General features: G+C 45.1%; 1 long non-coding RNA gene across 1 annotated transcript in view; it reads right to left on the reverse strand.

The window, feature by feature from the left end:
* Nucleotides 1-1,169: 1,169 nt before the first annotated feature.
* Nucleotides 1,170-18,866, reverse strand: part of LOC140458592 (uncharacterized) — a 78,500-nt gene continuing 60,803 nt past the window's right edge. The window contains exon 3 of the long non-coding RNA XR_011953595.1: nt 1,170-2,145. This is a non-coding gene — a long non-coding RNA (uncharacterized lncRNA). The remainder of the gene's footprint in view (nt 2,146-18,866) is intronic.

Here is an 18,866-nt window from a genome sequence, read left to right on the forward strand (position 1 = left end):
GTTAGTCAGAGGGAAATGGGTCTGCTGTGGGTTACTCTTCGGAGGGTCAGTGTGGACTGGTTGGGCCGAAGGGCCTGTTTCCACACTGTAGGAAATCTAATATCTAATCTCAATCAGCACTTGCTGTGCGACCAAGTCTGTCCCTGCAGTAAGGCAGTCTGCAAGGACTCATCATCAGTTTAATTTAAGAGCATTGTCCGTGACCACCTGAATACGCATTTGGGCAGCCTCTTTCTACCTTTTTGCAATGAAATATCAAAAGATATAAATTAATTTTAATATGACAATTGATTGACAAAAATCACGCTCCCTACTTGTTGAAATTAATGAACTGAAGATTAACCAGCTGGGGTTAAACATGTAGAAGTCACCTGCTACCCTCCCTCAGCTGATAAAACAGCTCCTCTCCATGTTAAAAATCAATTAGACAACGGAGTGTGGGAAACGGAATGTACTCTGGGTGATGGGCTTCAATGCTCATCGCCAAGTGTGACTGTATTGCACCAAGCCTCTCGTGTACTTCTTGGTGGACATGTAGCAGGTCAAGAGAGAATGAATGAAAGGAACTTGGCCTCACCAGCCTATATGTAACAGATGCATCCTTCTACGAAAGTTTCAGTGGGAATAAACACCATACAGCACTGCTGAAACCCTATCTTCACAATGATGCTACTATCCATCATGTTTTATCCATTATCACCTTGCTAAATTGGGATAAATTCAGAACACTTCTAGCACTGCAAAGCTGGGCATCAGTGAAGCACTGTGAGCCATTAGCTGGGTTCTGACAAAAAGAGTCATATCACACCCTTATTAAAACATTAGCTCTATTTCTCTCTCCAATAGATGCTGCCAGGCCTGTAGAGTTTCTCCAGCGTCCTCTGCCTTTGTTTCCAAACTCCACAGTATTTTGGTGTTATTTGACAATCTAAAATAGCATGACTGGAGTGGATTCAAATTTCATAGTTGGGATATGGTGTAATAATCTTGACGTGCAGCTCATAACGCATTCCGAGCATAATGGCACACCCAAAATCATATACTGGTAACACTACCACTGACTGACATTTTTGGCAGGTAAACCTTTAATTAATGAAGCATTAAAATATGGTTTATGGACAAGAACATACCATTCTCACTTCTTTTATTGAAGAAACTTGGACGCAATTTTCAAACAAACATTTATTCATTGTCAGGTATGAAGGTTGCTGGCAAGATCATCAGGTGTTGGCATTTATAATTTACCCCTAGAAGATGGTAATGAGCTACAACATTAAATCACTGTAGTTCATGTGCTGTAGGGGCTGACAGAATGTGAGAGATTCTGGATATTAAAGAACTAATGATGGTGGAAAGACAATTCAGTTTTAAGTCAAACGGGACTCAGTGAAGGGGTGATATACCCATTGTCCTTGTCTCGCTGAGTAGCAGAGGCTGCAGATTTGGAAGGGAAGCTACTATTTAAAGTTGCGAGGTGAGCTACAGTACATCTTGTCCCTGGTATACACATTACACTACTGCAGCACGGTGGCTCAGTGATTGGCAATGCCATCTCAGTACCAGGGACCTGAGTTCGATTCCAGCCTTGGGTGACTGTCTGCGCTGAGTTTGCACATTCTTCCCATGTCTGTGAGGGTTTCCTCCCACAGCCTTAAAATTTACATGTTAGGAAGATGGGCCATGCTAAATTGCCTGTAGTGTGCAGATTAAGTGGATTAGCCATGGTAAATGTGGGGTTAGGATGGGGGTGGGACAGTCTTTAAAGGGTTGGTGCAGACTTGATGGGCCAAATGGTTTTTTTTAACCTGTACCATAGGAATTCTATGATACTGTGATCATATGACAGTGGGGAAGGGGGCAAATAGTTAAGATTGTGGCTTCCCAAACAAACTGACACTGATTGGTGTCAAACCATTTAAGTGTTGTTGACCCTGGGCAAGTGGAGGATATTCCATTGCATTCTTGACTTGCACCTTGTAGATAATTGAATGAAGTTACTCTTTAATGCTCCAGAGTGACCATCTCCAGCTCAGAGATGGGGGTGCGGAAGCAATGGTGTTGGAGTCAGTACAAAAGAAACAATCACCAGGACCCGGGGACAACGTCAGACAGCGATGACATGGAGGAGCAGTGAGGATGAAGTCTCTGCGGAGAGAGAAAGAGTCATATAGAGTCACCGAGATGTACAGCATGGAAATGGACTCTTAATCCAACCCAAGGCAGACACAGAGTCATAGAGATGTACAGCACAGAAACAGACCCTTTGGTCCAACTCGTCTATGCCGACCAGATATCCTAAATTAATCTAGCCCCATTTGCCAGCATTTGGCCTATATCCCTCTAAACCCTTTCTATTCATGTTACCATTCAGATGCCTTTTAAATGTTGTAATCGTACCAGCCTCCTCTGGCAGCTCATTCCATTCACGCACCACCCTCTGCATGAAAATGTTGCCCCTTACGTCCCTTTTATATCTTTTGCCTCTCGCCAGATGAACCTTTGAAGCTGTTTCAGTTTTAGTAATATCAATTTAATGTTAATTTATTCAGTATTTTGCCATTTGTACAATTTATTCAGTAATTTATTCTATAATCCAAGATGGCACCAGAATGTGGAGACATTATCCACTTTTCTATGGACTGAGGTACAAGTAAATAAATTCCAGTTTCAAAAGAATTGTATTAAAATACATATTTAACTTGAGTTTTGCCTTACACCTGAAGTAATTGATGATAAGGTCAGAGCAGATTTTCTGCATACAGCAATGTTTCCACGAGAATGACAAGTAAAATTTGACCGATCCATTTGACAATAAAATGAAACAGTCGTGCTTTTGTATTTTATTAGTTAAATATACAAAGGTCAGCCTTATCACCCTACAATCTCTTCAAATAAAAATATCCTTTAAGCCCTACAGCTTTGAAACTAGGTTTCTGCACAGAAACAGAGCATAATGGATTAAAAACAATTCTATTGTTCCTCTTTGATTCTCACAAAACTTTTGTGTGTAATTGCACAAGATCTGGAAAGCTGCCATCAGTTTGTATGTGGACAGTCAACTTTCCATCTGAATCAGGTTTCGGAAAAGCAAATGCCAGTGGCAGATTGTGAAGCTCATAGTATCCTCTACGGTGTGGAAGCAGACCATTTGGGCCATCAGGTCCATACCAACCCTCTGAAGAGCGTTCCACTCAGACCCCTGCATTTACCATCACTAATCCACCAAGCCTACATATCCCTGGACACTACAGGGCAATTTAGCATGCTCAATCCACATAACTTGCATATTCTTGGATTTTGGGAGGAAACACACACAGACAGTCGCCCGAGGATGGAATCAAACCCAGGTCCCTGGCTCTGTGAGACAGTTGTGCTAACCACTGAGCCACCATGCTAGTTCTTGAAATGAAACAGTATTGGATAAAACAGATCAAATGCTCCTCTTTAGAATTGCTTGCTAGTGGGGTGTGACACAGTTGTTTAATTGGAGGCAGTTCAGGGTAGGTTCACTAAGATGATCCCTGATAGACAGGGATTGCTTTGTGAGCAAAAGCTAAACTAGGTTTGGACTCCACTCGCTGGATTTTAGAATAATGAGAGGTGATCTCATTGAAAAATATAAGATTCATAAGCGGCTTGACAGGGTCAAAGTTGAGAGGATATTTGCCCTGATGGGAGAGTCTAGAACCAGAGGTCTTAATCTCAGAGTAAAGGGGTGCTGATTTAAGATTGAGATGAGGAAGAATTTCTTCTCTCAGAGGGTTTTGAGGTGAGAGACACCTTGCCACAGAGAGCTGTAGGGGCAGAGTACTTGTGTATATTTTAGGCTGAGATAGATTCTTCATCAACCAAGGAATCAAGGATTAGATGGAAAGTGGAGGAGTGTCGGATCAGCCGTGATTCTGTTCAATGATGCACCAGGCTGGGCAGTTTACTCCTGTTCTTTTTCTTCTGGTCTTACAGTGTGTTTTTTTTCACTTGCCCCATTATTAGAGTCAAAAGGTGTGGCGCTGGAAAAGCACAGCAGGTCAGGCAGCATGCGAGGAGCAGGAGGGTTCTGAAGGGCTTATGCCCAAAACGTCGACTCTCCTGCTCCTCAGATGCTGCCTGACCTGCTGTGCTTTTCCAGCGCCACACTCGTTGACTCTGACTCATCTGCAGTCCTCATTTTCTCCTCGTCCCATTATTAATATGACACATGCTACCCTGACCTGCAACTACGCTGCTCTCACTTCACGGTCGTCAGGTTAGAACCCTTACAGCACTGAGTGTGCCCTTACATCCCCAAAACTGCAGCAATTCAAGAAATCAAAAGTCACAGGGTTATTGTCCAATTGGTTGACTTGAAACCGTAAGGTCTCTGAGCCCCCACTCCTTCCTCAGGTAACTAGTGAGAGGGAACACGTCGGACACAGAATTTATAAGTAAAAGATCAAAGGGTCATGCAACTTTCGCAAATGTATTGAGCAAGCCTAACTGCTCACACCCTGTTTCTCCAGGGCAACTAGGTTTGGGCAATAAATACTGGCCCAGCCAGCAACACCCATATCCCTTCAATTAACTTTTAAATGGAAACATTCTGTTCTTTTCATTATATGCCATTGCCAAGTACTTCTTGGTACTAGGTATGCCTGTTTTTCCACATTCCATCAAATGTCATGACCAACTGAGACAGACAACAGTGAATCTCGTGATGATTTTACTGTGCAGTTTTGACCCTGCAGTGTTGGGATTTTCGGCGTACCCATGCGTTGAGGAAGGAGGCATGTGAAACTGCTATAATCAAGCTCTTTCTTAATCACAGTGGTTGTTTTAAAAACAGAATTGCGTGTCCTACAGGTCAATGCCTGACTCTTACCAGGTGAACAAAGTCTCTGTCAATCAAGAGTATTAACCTGAACCTTCGAATTAGCCAATTCAAGGACATTATTGAAGGTTCCAGTCAATGATCTGAGGCGAGACAGACTCAGTCGATGTTCCAGGCGTGGATACAGATGAACATGGCAAAGGAGAAGATACGTGTATAGAAGCTGGATCTTAGGATCAAGATTACAAATGAGTTGACTCAGCCTTTAGATTGTTACCAGGTAGATGGGTGGAGTCATTGGCCAGGGGACAGTATTTGTCAAAACAACCAAAGACGGTGTTTTTGAATCTCCCCAATGCTTACTTGGAGAAGAAAACATTGCTGTGCATGTCGAATGTAATGTTCGATTCTGGGTGCAGACTTGGTGGGTAAACAAAGCTAATTGGGGTGCGAGCGTAATGTTATTGTCCCTAGACTATTAGATCAAAGACCCAGGCGAATGGTGTGAGGATGTGGTTTCAAATCCCACCACAGCAGATGGAAAAGGTCAAATTCAAGCATTGAACGTGGAATTAAAAAGGTGACCATGAAACTGTTATCATTAAAAGAAACATATGGTTCACTTACACCCTTTGGGGAAATATGCTATCCTTTCGGTAGTCACTCTGTTGGATCCAACTGCTAAAACGCCTTATAAAATATGTTGTGTTAATTAATCTGAATGGACAACCTAGCATCAACCAAACCACTGGGAACAAAACCAGCATCTATGGCCCACCAGCCTGTGGTCTGCCTTAGCAACATTCAGGGACGTGTGCCAAAATTGGCAGAGGTGTCACACAGACTAAAATGCCCGATATGATCATTCTCACTATCACCACCACCACCACCGTCCCTTGGTATGTCTATTCTCCATAGCAGGACAGACCCAGTGGCAGCACAGTGTCATACAGACCTCTCCCCTCAACATTGACTGACTGGTGGCCCCTTGAAGTCTCATGGCATCAGTTCAAACATGGGCAAGGAAACATCCTGCTGATAACCACAGCCCCAAGCTGCACAGCCAATGACTCAATCTCCCTCTATGTCAAAATTACATTAGGATGACAAGGTCACAGGGGGTCAATGTGGGTTGTAGGATTCAATGTCTATTATAAAAAATGGCTCATTAGCATCACTGCTTTCAAAAGGCTGCTCAGGTCCTAAAGGGCTGTGCCTGCAGCAGGTGGTGAGACAGCCAAAGCAAAGGAAATCATACTTGACTTTGTCCTCAGCACTCTACTTGATGCGTCTGTTCGTAGCTGTATCATTAAGAGCAATGACTGCACTGTCCTTATGAAGTCAAAATCCTGCCTTCAAATCGATGCTGCCTTTCATCTCGTTGTGTGGTTCGATCGCGCTGCTAAAGGGGATAGATTTCAAACTGATCCAACAACCTAACAGGCAGACCTATGAAGAGCTGTGGGTATTTGGCAATAGCAGAATTATATCCACCCACTGTCTATAATGGCACAGCATACCCCCAGCCTTCCATTACCACCAAGCCAGGAAATTAATCCTGGTTCATTGAAGAGTGCAGGAGGGCTTGCCAGGAGCAGGCCCAAAGTTAGATGTCATGGAATCACCACAGTGTGAAAACAGGCCATTTGGCCCATTGAGTCCACACCAACCCTCCAGAGAGTATCCCACCCAGACCCATCCCTTGTAACCCTGCATTTCCCATGGCTAATCCACTGAACCTACAAATCCTTAGACATGATGGGCAATTTAGCATGGCAAACCCACCTAACCTGCACATCTGTAGACTGTGGGAAGAAATGGGGAGAATGCACAAGCTTCACAGAGACTGAGGGTGAAATTGAACCCAGGCCCCTAGCACTATGAGGCAGCAGTGCTAACCACTGAGCCACCATGGTGCCCCAATTGAGAGTCATCGAGTGAAGTTATAACATAGGTCTGCGTGCATGACAAATAGTAGAGGTAGTATGTAATAGATAGCCCTAAGCAATTCCACAAGCAATGGATTAGATCTACAACTCTGTACATCCTGCAGTGAATGTTGGTAATCAATTAAACAACAAATGATGGGTTAGCCCAGCGTGTCAGTGCAAAATGAACGGCTGAGGCATTTACATGAATCTTCAGCCAGAGTTGCTGAGTGGGTGATACATTTTGGCTTCCTCTGCAGATACCAAACAGCACAGGTGCCAGTCTTCAGCCATTTTGATTCACTCCATGTGGTATCAAGAAATGATTGAAGACACGAGACACTGGAAAAGATATGGGCCCTGACAGTATTCCAGCATGTGCTCCAGAATAATCCACATCCCGTTGCTGTATAGGTACAACTCTGCCATCTACCATACAATGTGGAAAAGTGCCAACATGTCCTATCATCAAAAAGCAGGACAGATCCAAACCAACATTTGATGGATTAAAGGATCAAGGAGCCCTTGAAAAACTGGAGTTGTGAATCTCTACTAGTTGGAATCATACATAGCACAAAAAAAGATGGTTGTGTTTGTTGGAGACCAATCATCTCAGTCCTGGCATGCCAAAGCATCTTGGACAAAGAGTATCCAGCAATCGCCCCATGACAACATCCTGGGGTTACCACTGACAAGAAACTGAACTGGACCAGCTAGATAAATACTGTGGCTGTAACAGCAGGCTGCAAAGAACGAGCTTGGATAGTTCCTAATCTGCAGTTCTGATTAAAGATCACTGATCCAAGTTTTGGAGTTACCTCTGGTTTTGTCTCCATAGCTACTGCCTGATCTATTAAGAACTTAAGTATTGAGGTGACATGACAGAGAGGATTGCCTTTCCACACCAACTCACCTTCCTAATTCCCCCTTCTGCGACCTCTGCTACCACCTAGAGGAAGGGGAAAATTATACCCCATAGATCCATAGAAGACCATTTGGCCCATTGAATACATTCGGGATCTGCACAGAGCAATCTAGTCAATCCCATTCCCCAGCTCTATCCCTGTAGCCCCACAAGTCTATTTTGCTAAAATTTATTCAATTTCTCTTCAAACCATAGTTTGTCTCTGCCTGCACCACCCTCACAGGCAGCAAAATCCAGGTCATTAGCACTGCCTGCCGACCTGAATCCCGACCTCATCTCCCGACCTGAATCTCTTGCCTAAAAACTTAAATCTGCGTTGGTTCTTTGTACCATCAGCTAGCAAAGTTTTTTTTTCTTTGTCTACCCTATTTCAATTGGTCTGTACAACCACCGTTTTTATTTCAAAGAGTACACCAACTCCTCTACCCTAGCATTGGAGCTAAAGTCCTTCAATACAGAACTGTTCAAGTGAATCTTCACCACACCCTTTCAAATAATTCACATCCTTCTGATAATTGGCACTGGACACAATACACTAGTTCTGGTCTAACCAGATTTTACATTCCTTGTATTTGCTCTCATCACATCCACTTACAAAGCCCAAGGTACTGAATGCTTGCTGTCTTTCAATATATTCTGCCACATTCAAAAGTCCATGCACATTAAGCTCCACATGCTTCAGTTTCAACATAAACTTTGTCAATATTTTTGCGACCAATCCGTTCGGCCAAATGTGCACCACTTTGCGCTTCTCTATTTTAAATTTCACCCGCCACCCATCTGTCCATTTTGCCAATCTATTCATTCTTAATGCAGTCCATTGCTATCATTTATTGGACGGCACGGTGGATCAGCGGTTAGCACTGCTGCCTCACAGCGCCAGGGCCCTGTGTTCAATTCCAGCCTCGGGCGACTGTCTGTGTGGCGTTTGCACGTTCTCCCCGTGTCTGTGTCCCGGTTTCCTTCGGGTGCTCCGGTTTCCTCCCACAATCCAAAAATGCACAGGGCGGGTGGATTGGCCATGCTAAATTGCCCATAGTGTTAAGTCAGAGGCAAATGGGCCTGGGTGGGGTTACTCTTCAGAGTGTCGGTGTGGACTTGTTGGGCCGAGGGGCCTGTTTCTAGGGAATCTAATTACAAAAAAAATTCTCACTGTGTGCCAGACTTCTAAGGAGGGTAAGTAAGGACTGGAGATCATTCTTGATGAAGGGCTTATGCCCAAAACGTCGACTCCTCAGATGGTGCCTGACCTACTGTGTTTATCCAGCGCCACACTTTTCGACTCTAAGGACAACACCACTGACGAATATTGCAACTTTACTGGTTTCCAATAATCACATGCAAATAGACAAGGTATTTTCCCTGGGGTGGGGGAGTCCAGAACTAGAGGGCATAGGTTTAGGGTGAGAGGGGAAAGGTATAAAACAGACCTAAGGGGAACTTTTTCACGCAGAGGGTGGTGTGTGTATGAAATGAGGTGCCAGAGGAAATGGTGGAGGTTAATACAGTTACAGCATTTAAAAGGCATCTGGGTGAGTGTAGGAATTGGAAGTGTTTAGAGGGATATGGGCCAAGTGTTGGCAAATGGTACAAGATTAGGTTAGGATATCTGGTTGACATGGACAAGTCGGACCGAATGATCTGTTTCTGTACTGTCCATCTCTATGACTCTACAGTTATGAAACACTCAAAAGACTCTGCTAAAAATACAAGTTCCTAGCTGTAGCCGCACTATCGACCACCGAGCAAGTCAGGAGGACCATTCCTTGCCCATTCTGTTCCCTTCCTGATGGCTGGTTTGAAACTGCCCAACAAGGCTGTCAGCAGCAGTTAGTTTGATACCCACCAAGATCCTGAATTTGTGAGAAATAGAAGGAAGCTGTAGCCTCAAGAAAGAGTCACATTTTTAGTTCAGTTAAAACCATGCTACGTTGCTCAGACTGTAAGTTCCTCTTGCTCAGTCAAAGCTTTGTCATGTTTAATTGCATAAGATTGAGACAACGGTTGCATTGTTTGCTAACTTTCCCTCTCACCCGCAGTTCAAACCAAAGCCCAGTCAGCATTTTCTCTGCATCTATATCCACCACAAAGGGAATGGTCAAGTGTGGTAAACAGATTATATGTCTCATTATCTTTTACAGATCCTTTGGTGCACAGACTTTCCCAAAGTCTTAGGGGTTTGGTTTGCCACAAACCCACCATTGGAACTGGGTTCAAAACAGTTGGGCTGTGACATTGGCCAGAGATAATACACCTCACCAAAAATAATGAGATTGTCCTTCGGGAGTACAGAAGTTGAATGTTGCTGAAAAAATACTCATTGTATTAAAGATTTTCGATCTTTCACTCATCAGGACTTTTCACAAGAATACCAATTCAAGGGGAAAACAAATATTTATACAGAATGAGAGGAGAATGCTGATCAGTTGGCAAGTGAACTCTGATTGGTAGAGGCCATGGGGAGTGCATCCATCAAGACTGACTGACAGTTAATACTCAGGCTTTGTTTCAATATTAGAGTGGAGAAATTGACTCTGATTGGTCAGGACATTAAGTGGGTACCCCCTTATTTTTTTACACAAGGAAACCCCTCTCCCCCTGATATTCCTACAAGAGTAAACTACCCTAAAGGTCTTTCCAATTACATCATCAAGTAAGTCCAATTTAATTGCTAGAACCAACTAATTCCACCTGTTATAATATCATAAGCAATAAAGAGCAGGAGAAGGCCATTCAGCCCCTCAAGCTGCTTCACTATTCAGTTGGATCATGGCTGACCTGATTATAGCCCAAACTCCATTGTCCTGCCTGTCCCACATAACTTTTACTCCCTCATCGAACAAAAATCTAATTTATCCACGATGGAGTCTCTATTGCTCACTGAGGATGAGAAGACTAAAATCTAATGATCCCCAAGTGTAAATAAATCTTCCTCACCTCCATCTTAAATAGAAGATGCCCTTTCTTTTCAAATATGCCTTCCCAAATTCTATGCTTCCCCACAGGGGAAACGGCCTTCCGACATCCAATTTGTCAAGTCACCTCAGAATCTTTTTCATCTCAATACAATCATGAGCACTGATCTGAACCCAGTGCTGTATAAAGAAGTGCTTTGTTTGATTAAGGAAGAACTTTTACTTTATGTCTGTGCTTCTCATCTGAAATCAATTAACAGCCAACTAGGAGTTCAGAAGTAGAGGGCATAGGTTTAGGGTGAGAAGGAAAAGGTATAAAAGGGATCTAAGGGGCAACATTTTCATGTAGAGGGTGGTGCAAACATGGAATGAGCTCCCAGAAGAAGTGGTGGAGGCTGGTACTATTACAGTATTTAAAAGGCATCTCAATGTGTACATGAATAGAAAGGGTTTAGAAGGATATGAGTCAGGTGATGACAAATCAGGCCTAATGATGCAATCTATATCCACCACAAAGGGAATGGTCAAGTGTGGTAAACAGATTATGTGCCTCATTATCTTTTACAGATCTTTTGGTGCACAGACTTTCCCAAAGTCTTATGGTTTTGGTTTTCTACAAACACACTATCGGAACTGGGTTCAAAATAGGTGAGACGTGACATTGGCCAGAGATAAGACACCTGACAATAGATTAAGTTGGGATATCTGGTCGGCATGGACAAGTTGGACTGATAGGTCTATTTCCGTGATGTACATGTCTTTGATTCTGTGAGTCTATTAATTCAAGGTGAGATGGTGACTCAGTGGTTAGAACTGCTGCCTGACAGTGCCAGGGACCTGGCAAGTCCAACCTCAGGGTGATTGTGTGAAGTTGGCAGAATCTCCCTGAATCTGTGTAAGCTTTCTCCAGGTGGTCCTGTTTCCTCCCACTGTCCAAAGGTGTGCAGGTTACTTTTATTGACCATGCTAAATTGCCCCATCGTATCCAGGGATGTATAGGCTAGGGTGGATCAGCCATGGGAAATGCAGGGATAAAGTAGGGGGTTGAATGGGTGTGGAATGCTCTTTGAAGGGTTGGCCGTCCTCCACACTGAAGGGATTCTAAGCATTTTTGAAGTTTAATCATTGCCATAGGAAACATAACATCCAGTTTGGTGTTTGTGGGAGCCACCCCTGCACATTGTGATGGTGACAAGTTATTCTGTTAAAGGGGTAAACATTGGGTGTTACATAAGGGATGACTGCCCTGCCCTTATTCAGAATAGTGCCATGGGATCTTTCAGCTTAAAGTGAGAGGACAGGCAGAACCTCGGAGTCCTGGAATTGCTATTGTGCAGAACAGGACCATTTAGCCCACCATGTCTGTACCAACTATCCAAATGAGCATCATGGCTTAGTGCCATTCTCCTGTCGTCTCCCCCACCCCCAACCGAGCTCATTGTTTCTATTCAAATAATCACCTAAAGCCCTTTCAAAGCTTTTATTGAAACTGCCTCCACCACATTTGCATTTCTAGCTACACACTGAAAAATAATTTTTTCACCTCACATTTGTTCCTTTTCCAAATTAGTTTAAAGCTGTACTCTCTGGTTCTTGATCTTTTAACGATTGGGAAGTTTCTCCCTCGCTATTCTGCATAGTTTTCAAAGTTATATGGAATCTATTAAATTTCTTCTTCACTTCCTCCTGTTCCAAGGAATGAATCCCAAATTTTCCAATCTATTTTTAGAACTGAATCTCTGGAATCATTCTCGTAAATCTCTTCTGCACGCTCTCCAATGCATCATGTGCTTCAGAACATGTAGTGCCTCAAATTGTACACTTACCAGTATTCTGTACAAGTTCAGTGCAATCTCCTTGCTCTTAAAATTTATGCCCCTCTTAATAAAGCCTAGGATACCGTAGATAACATGTTCAGATATATTATGACACACTGGTGGAGCAGATTGCACTTGAATGCAGCCTTCCTTGCACAGAGGTAGGGACATTACTATTAAACCCCTTCAATAGTCACATGGTCACCATGAATTTAACTTTTTATTCCAGATTTTCATTGAATTCAAATTTCACCATCTGCTGTAGTAACATACAAATGCATGTGTCAGACCATTAATCTTTTATCCTGGAGTCCTAATCCATATCATTAAACCACTGCATGGATAATGCATGCTTTATTCACTGCTCTCTCCACCGTTCCTGCCACCTTTAATGATTTACATACACATACAGGCAAAAGTAAAGGACTGTAGATGCTGGAGATCAGAGTCAAGAGTGTGATGCTAGAAAAGCCCAGCAAGTCAGGCAGCATCCGAGGAGCAGGAGAATCGACGTTTTGGGCAAAAGCCCTTCATCAGGAATTCCTGATGAAGGACTCTTGCCTGAAACATCAATTCTCCTGCTCCTTGGATGCTGCCTCACTTGCTGTGCTTTTCCAACACCGCTCTCTCGATTATGTAGACATACATCCAGGTTTCTCTGCACCTACACAAGCTTTAAAACAATATACTCTATTGTATACTGTTTCTTGCACTGAATTGAACTTCATTTGCCCTCTACCTGACCACTCCACCAACTTGTCACTATCTTTCCAATGTGTTATTCTGTCCTCCTCACAGATCACATTGCTTCCATGGGTGTATCAACTCCAAACTTTGGTATTGTCTCGATATGGCTCAGTGGTTGGCACTGATGCTTCACAGCGGCAGAGATCCAGGTTCAATTCCACCCTCAGGTGACTGCGTGGCATTTGAGTGACATGTTCTCCCTGTGTCTGCGTAGGTTTCCTCCCACAGTCCAAAGGTATGCAGAATAACTGGATTAGCCATGTTAAATTGCTCCTAGCAACCAGGGATGTGTAGGCTGAGTGAATCAGCCACCTGAGTCTGGATGGGGTACCCTTTTTAGGGCTGGTGTAGACTCGATGGGCTAAATGACCTGGTTCCACACTGTCAGGATCCTATGATCAGGAAAAGGAACCTTGGGGGAACTCCACCATGAAACTTCCTTCAGCCTAAAAGAAAATTCATGATCATCCTGACAAATTATTCCTGCACTGTTCCAGTCTGTTTATTGCATGTGCTTGAGCCTTGCTTATAAGTCTGGTTTAATGACTCATTTGAAAGGTGATACATCCGACAGCCCAGTGCACTGCTGTATCAGCCTAGATTTTACGGATTGGGACTTAAACTCATAACCAGATGAACCAGACCCAAAACAAGCTATATTCTGAGTAAATTGGAGCCAGGCATCTGCTGGGTAGGTGCTGGAGCAAAGGATGGTAACCTCCAACCCCAACCTCATTATCAAACCGGCAGACAAGGGAGGCACGGTAGTAGTTTGGTGCACCGACCTTCACACCGCTGAGGCTAAACGCCAGCTCGCGGACACCTCCTCCTACTGCCCTCTTGACCATGACCCCATCTCCCACCACCAAGCCATCATCTCCCAGACCATCTATAACCTCATCACCTCAGGGGATCTCCCATCCACCGCCTCCAACCTCATAGTCCCACAACCCCGCACCGCCCGTTTCTACCTCCTGCCCAAAATCCACAAACCTGACTGCCCCAGCCGACCCATTGTCTCAGCCTGCTCCTGCCCCACCAAACTGATCTCTGCATACCTCGACACTGTCCTGTCCCCCTTAGTCCAAAGACTCCCCACCTACGTTCGGGACACCACCCACGCCCTCCACCTACGTTCGGACACCACTTCCTCCACGAGTTTCGCTTCCCCAGTCCCTAACGCCTTATCTTCACCATGGACATCCAGTCCCTGTACACCTCCATCCCCCATCATGAAGGACTCAAAGCCCTCCATTTCTTCCTTTCCCACCGTACCAGTGACACCCTCCTTCGACTGACTGAACTGGTCCTCACTCTGAACAACTTCTCTTTCCAATCCTCCCACTTCCTCCAAACCAAAGGAGTAGCCATGGGCACCCGCATGGGCCCCAGCTATGCCTGCCTCTTCATCGGATACGTGGAACAGTCCATCTTCCACAGCTACACTGGCATCACCCCCCACCTTTTCCTCCGCTACATCGATGACTGTATCGGCGCTGCCTCGTGCTCCCGAGGAGGTTGAACAGTTCATCCACTTTACCAACACCTTCCACCCCGACCTCAAATTTACCTGGACCATCTCAGACTCCTCCCTCCCCTTCCTAGAACTCTCCATTTCTATCTCAGGCGACCGAATCAACACAGACATTTACTATAAACCGACCGACTCCCACAGCTACCTAGACTACACCTCCTCCCACCCTGCCCTCTGTAAAAACGCCATCCTATATTCCCAATTCCTTCGCCTCCGCTGCATCTGCTCCCAGGAGGACCAGTTCCAAAACAGTACCACCCAGATGGCCTCCTTCTTCAAGGACCGCAATTTCCCCCCAGACGTGATCGCTGATGCTCTCCACCGCATCTCCTCCAATTCCCACCCCTCCAATCGCCACCAGGACAGAACCCTACTGGTCCCCACCTACCACCCCACCAACCTCCCTATACATCGTATCATCCATTATCATTTCCGCCACCTACAAACGGACCCCACCACCAGATATATATTTCCCTCCCCTCCCCTATCAGCATTCCGAAAAGACCACTCCCTCCATGACTCCCTCGTCAGGTCCACACCCCCCACCAACCCAACCTCCACTCCCGGCCCCTTCCCCTGCAACCGCAAGAAATGCAAAACTTGCGCCCACACCTCCCCCTTTACTTCCCTCCAAGGCCCCGAGGGATCCTTCCATATCCGCCACAAATTCACCTGCACCTCCACACACATCATTTACTGCATCCGCTGCACCCGATGTGGCCTCCTCTATATTGAGGAGACAGGCCGCCTACTTGCGGAACGTTTCAGAGAACACCTCTGGGACACCCAGACCAACAAACCCAACCACCCCGTGGCTCAACACTTCAACTCCCCCTCCCACTCCACCAAGGACACGCAGGTCCTTGGACTCCTCCATCGCCAGACCATAGCAACATGACGGCTGGAGGAAGAGCGCCACATCTTCCGCTTAGGAACCCTCCAACCACAAGGGATGAACTCAGATTTCTTCAGTTTCCTCATTTCCCCTCCCCCCACCTTATCTCAGTCCCAACCCTCAGACTCAGCACCACCTTCCTAACCTGCAATCTTCTTCCTGACCTCTCCGCCTCCACCCCGGCCTATCACCCTCACCTTAACCTCCTTCCACCTATCGCATTTCCAGCACCCCTCCCCCAAGTCCCTCCTCCCTACCTTTTATCTTAGCCTGCTTGGCACACTTTCCTCATTCCTGAAGATGGGCTCATGCCCAAAACGTCGATTCTCCTGCTCCTTGGATGCTGCCTGATCTGCTGCGCTTTTCCAGCAACACATTTTCAGCAAAGGATGGTAAAACAGCTAAACTAGAGATGCAGACATTCAGCTAATTTAAAGTCAGAACACCATTCCGAACATAATGTCATTCCATTTTCTGTCAGTACAGTAGACCCCCATACCTGCAGGGGATACTGTATAGAATTAGATCCCTACAGTGCGGAAACAGGCCCTTTGGCCCAACAAGCCCATACCAACCCTCCAAACTGTAACCCACTCAGACCTATTCCCTAACCTATTACTCTACTTTCACGCCTGACTAATGCATCTAATCTAGGCATCCCTGAACACTATGGGCATTTCAGCTTGGCCAATTCACCTAACCTGCTCATCTTTGCACTGTGGGAAGAAACTGGCGCACCTGGAGAAAACCCACACAGACAGGGAGGGAATGTGCAAACTCCACACAGACAGTTGCCCAAGTCTGGAAACGAGCTTCGGTCTCTGCACTATTAGGCAGCAGTGCTAACCACTGAGCCACCATGCCGTCCAACATTCCAAGGCCTACTGTGGAAGACCAAAACCATAAATAGGAATGAAATGTACCTTCCCGGCAGCCCTGATTGTGCAATGCTCCCTGTGATACATTCAGGCCACGATAAACCGCGGGTAACTGAAATGGCGATAACAGGATCTGTGGATACAGGATTACCCTGTAGCTGGCAAGATTAAAAGGTCAGGTAAACCAATGATAGTGGTGGGATCCCTCCAAGACGCTGGAGAGGAGGACCTCGAGGTTTTGATTTGTAGAAGGGAAACAAAAGATTAGATGGGAGCACGCCAATCTCCCTTAGCTCGCAAGGGGTGCCGCAAAACTACTTGACTCTGGAGTCTGCAGCTCTCCCACATCGTCCATTTCACTACTGCTTTGCCAGAGCCTCAATGTCAGGACGGCAATAGTTAAACTTAAATTATGCTTTCGGTGGCCAAGGTGGATTGGTTTTGGTGGAGCAGGCTCGAAGGGCTGAATGGTCTACTCCGGCTCGAATTTTCCATGAAATATTTGAATGAAATGTCTCTCCTCTCAAGGGTGAGGTTCACGTGTCATTCAAAGTTAGTTTGTTCCAAATAAAACACCTTTGTAGCAACGGGTTTGAGTCACATCTCTTTGTTTTTCCCCCATGTTCTCCTGCCTGGAAAGAATGGGTTCTGCAGCAGAAACAATCCACTACTGGCTGCACAGATCAATCTGACCTTAAACAAATGTTTTTATTGTGGGTGTGAAGTGTAAACCAGGATTAAGACCATTGAAAGCTGTTCACTGCTGCTGATTACACACTCAATCAGAATGCTGTAACTGGGGCCAACGACATATACCTTCATCAAATATGTACTTAGAAGGGCATGATTTGTGTGCAAAGTCTTTAACTGGCACATTTTTACAAGCAGTAAAGTACTTTATATTCAATCAGGGATTGCTGGCGAGGCTAACATTTATTGCTTGTCCCTAGTTGCCTTTGAAAAGATGGTGGTGAGCTTTCTTCTTGAACTGTTGCAGGCCGTTAGGCATGAGCACGTGCACAACGTTGTCAGACATTAACACGTGCACAACGTTGTCAGGCATGAATACATACATGATGTTGTTACTCTAACACGTGAACGGTGCTGTTAGGCATTAGTGCATACACAATGTTGTTAGGCATTAACACAGAGTCATAATGTCATAGAGATGTACACCATGGAAATTGACCCTTCAGTGAATCCTGTCCATGCCGGCCAGATACCCCAACCCAATCTAGTCCCACCTGCCAGCACCCGGCCCATATCCCTCCAAACCCTTCCTATTCATATATCCATCCAAATGACTCAAATGTTGCAATTGTACCAGCCTCCACCACACCCTCTGGCAGCGCATTCCATACACGTACCACCCTCTACGTGAAAAAGTTGCCCCTTAGGTCTCTTTTATATCTTTCCTCTCTCACCCTAAACCTATGCCCTCTAGTTCTGGATTCCCCGACCCCAGAGAAAAGACTGTCTATTTATCCTATCTATGCCCGTCATAATTTTGTAAACCTCTATAAGGTCACCCATTAGCCTCCGACACTCCAGAGAAAACAGCCCCAGCCTGTTCAGCCTCTCCCTGTAGCTCAAATCCTCCAACCCTGGAAACACCCTTGTAAATCTTTTCTGAACCCTTTCAAGTTCCACAACATCTTTCTGATAGGAAGGAGACCAGAACTGCACGCAATATTCCAACAGTGGCCTGACCAATTTCCTGTACAGCTGCAACGTGACCTCCCAACTCCTGTACTCAATACTCTGACCAATAAAGGAAAGTATACCAAATGCCTTCTTCACTATCCTATCTACCTACAACTCCACTTTCAAGGAGCTATGAACCTGCACTCCAAGATCTATTGTTCAGTAACACTCCCTAGGACCTTACCATTAAGTGTATAAGTCCTGCTAAGATTTGCTTTCCCAAAATGCAGCACCTCACATTTATCTGATTTAAACTCCATCTGTCACTTCTCAGCCCATTGGCCAACCTGCTCCAGATCCTGTTGTAATTTGAAGTAACCCTCTTTGCTGTCCACTACACCTCCAATTTTGGTGTCATCTGCAAACTTACTAACTGTACCTTTTATGCTCACATCCAAATCATTTATGTAAATGACAAAAAGTAGAGGGCCCAGCACCGATCCTTGTGGCACTCCACTGGTCACAGGCTTCCAGTCTGAAAAACAACCCTCCACCACCACCACCACCCTCTGTCTTCTACCTTTGAGCCAGTTCTGTATCCAAATGGCTAGTTCTCCCTGTATTCCATGAGATCTAACCTTGCTAATCACATAGATCATATCTACTGCTCTGCCCTCAATCTTCTTTGTTACTTCAAAAAAACTCAATCAAGTTTGCGAGACATGATTTCCCACGCACAAAGCCATGTTGACTATCCTGAATCAGTCCTTGCCTTT

The sequence above is a fragment of the Chiloscyllium punctatum genome, chromosome 33 (assembly GCF_047496795.1).
Source record: "Chiloscyllium punctatum isolate Juve2018m chromosome 33, sChiPun1.3, whole genome shotgun sequence".
Lineage (NCBI taxonomy): Eukaryota > Metazoa > Chordata > Chondrichthyes > Orectolobiformes > Hemiscylliidae > Chiloscyllium > Chiloscyllium punctatum.